Here is a 4,532-nt window from a genome sequence, read left to right as displayed (position 1 = left end):
TTCAAACATGTTGGTAAGCACCCGAACTGGGTTTTGAACTCAGAATTTTGGATTTCCACTTTTCTATAATGGAAGTCTATTTTTAAAAAATCTTCTCACTGATTCCTGTAATTCTCCAGAACAAAATCATTTTTGCAGAAAGAAAAAAAAATGTTATGGAAAGTAGGAAGGAAGGGAGGGAAGGAGGGAAGAAAGGGGGAAGGGAGCAATTTCATCATAGTCTAATAATCACATTACAGCAATGTTTACTTTTTTTAGCCTAGCTTGGAGGTTGTTAGATATAAATGGACAAGACATGACTTATTGCTTGCAGTGAATGCTATGCAATGTATGCTATAGTAAGCATTGGATCACCTTTACCAGGTCAGGGCACCCATCCACCCTTCTCCAGAAAATTCCATCAGCGGGCTGGAGTCACTTCGCCAGGGAGGTTACGCAGAACTCCACTCCTCCACCACTACCTTCTTGCTCCTTCCCACCCCCAGTCCACAACTAGTGATTGAATAACACGGAATTATAAGAGGCCAGCCTCCTCGTCCCCAACTCTGTAGGGCATTTATTTCAGAGATCAACCCTTAAGGAGCAGGCCAAGGCTAGGTTTTCTGGACTCTTCTTCAAAATAAAGTAAGCTATGTAAATAAAATACATGTCCATCTTACAGAGTTGCCTATTTACAACTAGAAACTAGGGATTCCATCACGATGGAGTTGATCACATAACAACTCCTACAGTTTCAGGAAAATGGCTAGCTAAAATGCTTAAAAATTCTGTATGCTGGATTAAGAATGGTGCATGGGAACAATGAAATGAGAGATCAGAAGACCAGAGTTCCAGCCCTGGTTCTGCCAGTTATTTTTCCTAGCCGTGTGATATGGGGCAGTCACATAACCACTCACAATCTTCCTTTCCTTCTCTGTAGACGATGGAATACATTTGTGCCCTCCAATGCAATAGGGAGATAGGAGAACAACCGAGCTAATAAAAAAAAAAAAAAAATGAAGGGCCTGGAATTTTTCTAGTAGGAGAAACTGAGATAGATGGTATTATAAAAATATACTGAACTCAGAAATCGCTAACCCCCTGAGCTATGCTATGTGTTCAGTCAGAGGCACACTACTGAAAAGATCAGGAATGTCTGCAGTATCTGTCAGTTCTCAATGGAACAAATTTAAATTGATTTTGTGAGCAGTTAAGTCAACATTGAATCATGTGTGGTTATTAAATATATATATATATATATATATATATATATATATATATATATATATATATATATATATATAGCAATCTTTCATTTAACTAATTTTCAATTTCTATCCCGAAAGCAATTACATTTTTTATTACACTTATTTTTCCCCCAAGTTTGTAGTTGCATTATGAAGCAAACAGAGGCAGTGTTTCTTTTGTAGTGGAGATGGAATTTTTTTTTTCATTACTTACTTGTCTTTGTGTAATTTCTAAGACAACTTTTCTTATTTTGAATACTAATACTTTTGTTACCCCATGATGACTTTTGGTTTAATGTTTACCACCTTTTTTCTCTTAATATTGACAAATTTCCTTCAGGTCAACCAGAGTAATTAAGTAATCATATTATTTTCACTTTATAAAAAGTAGATTTCCATGTTTGTACAAAATAAAATTGTAGTCCCCAACTGTTTCCTGGCTTCTCTGTGGAATTCAGTTCATTTAAGTTTACTCTGTTGTTAAAAAGGATGTCTTAATTTTAAAAAAGTAATCCAGATTTCACTGTTACTTTCTTATATACCCCTCATATCTCTGAGCTATTAGTATTTGGCACAAAAACTCCAAAATAATGGATGATCTTCTCTATTCTACCTATAATAGAATTTACTAAAAAAAAAAAAAAAAAAAAAAACTAAAAGAAAATGTATAAGGAAGAGCACAGCTCCATTTCTTTTATTATGTAACTTGGAAGCAGTCAGAATTCAGTAATGAATAAGCTCTCAGAGACAAATACATGAGTAAATTGAGTCACCAGCAAAAGTAAATTGAGTCACCAGCTTGTTCTATTTTACTGGCTCCATAATAAGGTTTTCTGTTAAATGTCATCTAGCCGAATAAAATAAACATGATGCTGGGTCTTCTTAATATAGTACACATTGGCTTTGGTGTGAGATTAATTTCACTAAGATTTCAGCAGCGACTGTAGTAAACCCAAGAGCAGAATGGAATTTTGAATAATGTACCCTATAAAGCAACTCAGTGAAAATAGTCTCCTGGAAGCCTGATCTCATTTAACCTGACTAGAACATGGCTGTCCAGTTATGTTCTCCGTCTACATAGCCAGATGGACTATATGGGGGTAGGGGTGAGTGGTACAGTGTCTGAACACTGAATCATCATCTTGGTGTGAACTATGTAATGGAGACACGCTTGCAGATAACCAAAAGCTGTGGATAAACTTCATAAACCCTAATAAACATAGGGCCTTCTCAGGCAGTAAGGAACAGTGCCTAGACCATGGTCGTGATGGTTAATTTTATGTGTCAGCTTGGCCAGGCTATGGTATCCCAGGTGTTTAGTCAAACACCAGTCTAGTCTAGGTGTTGCTGTGAAGGCATTTTTTACATGTGATTAACTTTTAAATCAGTAGACTTGAGTAAAAGAGTCTATAACGTGGGTGGCACCATCTAATCAGACGAAGAGCAAAGGCCAAGTTTTCCCAAAGGAAAAGCAATTCTGCCTTAAGACTGCAATAACTCTGATATAAATTTCCAACCTGCCCTACAGATTTCAGACTTACTAGCCCCTACAGTCACAGGAGCCAATCCCTTAAAATCTCTCTGTATATGTCTATGTATGAGTATGTATACACACATACGTATATACCATGTTTCCCCGAAAATAAGACCTAGCCGGATAATCAGCTCTAATGCATCTTTTGGAGAAAAAATTAATTTAAGACCCGGTCTTATTTTACTGTAAGACCTGGTCTTTACTGTAATTAATATAATATAATATAATATAATATAATATAATATAATATAATACCGGGTCTTATATTAATTTTTGCTTCAAAAGACGCATTAGAGCTGATTGTCTGGCTAGGTCTTATTTTCGGGGAAATACGGTATTTACACACACATACACACACTCTATTGGTTGTTTCTCTAGAAAACCCTGATAGAATGGTAGCTAGTTACTGCTCACTAGAAACTCTGAAAGACTAAATATAAATATGGACAATGGATACACCATATATAAAAATAGAACCCTAACCCACAATCTGCAGCAATCTCCCTTTTTAGAAAACCAACTCCTTCGTCTATAACAAACAACCCAGCAAGCCGGCCTGTTGTAAGTCAGACTTGCTGGAAACCTGATTGCTGTCTCTAGTGACAATCCAGGAAGCAACCATCGACCCCAAATGGCCAGGACTTGATTAATAACTGACAGCTTCCCTATTTTTTGTCCCTGCTTTTGAATAAAGATCAGCCCTAGAAGGCCAAATATGCAGCCTGGACCAATCACATAGGAGGCCCCACTTCCAGTCTGCCCCGCCTCCAGCTTCCCCAAAGCCCACAGAGCTCCCTCAGGGCACAACTGAAGCCTTCCCTTCTTAACACTACAAAGCTTTTCCACTCCTCTGTCTCCCTTTGGTTTTCCATAGCTTTTTGTTTGGTTTGGTTTTTTGAACATTTCTAACAGAGATTGAATGTCCATTTAAGGTTCATTCGTCTGACAGTTTCAAATATGGAAACTTTAGTTTCTCATATGGAAATTTTAGTTTCTCATCAATATCAACAGATATTAAAATTTCTATAAGTCCTTATGTTTTGCTGCTCTCTGAATCTCTACCAAAACACAAGTGACAATAGCTGACTCCCTTGCGAGCTCAGAATAAATAGTCATTGCTTTTCTCATTTGGCTGGTCTTCGTTTATTTCCACAGCCCTCAGGTCCTGAAACGGTGAGAAATCAGGTCTTCCACAAACCACAGTTGGATATGACCTGCCTATAGACAGAATTTCCAGACTCAATACAGATAATTCAGAATGTGGACAATACATAGAATGTATCCTTAAGTAATATCCTTCTACCCAGTACTGTTATGAATCAAGTTCAATGAAATACGTATTTTAACTGAAACAAATGGTGATAGCAAACAAATGACTGAAAGCCTTTCCTATAAAAACAATTTAAAAAATCTAAATACTTGATTTATGACTTATTGACAATAAATTGCTCTGCACTTAAACTATAAAAGATTCTGTGTTAAGCTTTTCTTCCTTTAGTCTCACAAATTTACTGTTTCAGATAAAAATATAAAAAGTATTATTCCTGTCTCTAAAAGTGGCTTTTGACCTGCGATGAATAGAATTTATAACTAATCTGCAAACACAAAGGTTTGGATATGATAGTTATACAACTGAATTTATAAAAATTAACATAAGTGGCTGAGAAGTCTAAGAGTTGGGAATTAAAAGGGCTCAGGAATACAAGTTAATTCTACATAATATAGGAGTATCACAATGGAATGCATTTGATAATTAGATTTATTATTTTTTA

Source organism: Rhinolophus ferrumequinum, chromosome 9, assembly GCF_004115265.2.
Source record: "Rhinolophus ferrumequinum isolate MPI-CBG mRhiFer1 chromosome 9, mRhiFer1_v1.p, whole genome shotgun sequence".
NCBI lineage: Eukaryota > Metazoa > Chordata > Mammalia > Chiroptera > Rhinolophidae > Rhinolophus > Rhinolophus ferrumequinum.
The sequence above is the reverse complement of the archived record's forward strand: the minus strand, read 5'-3'. Positions refer to the sequence as shown.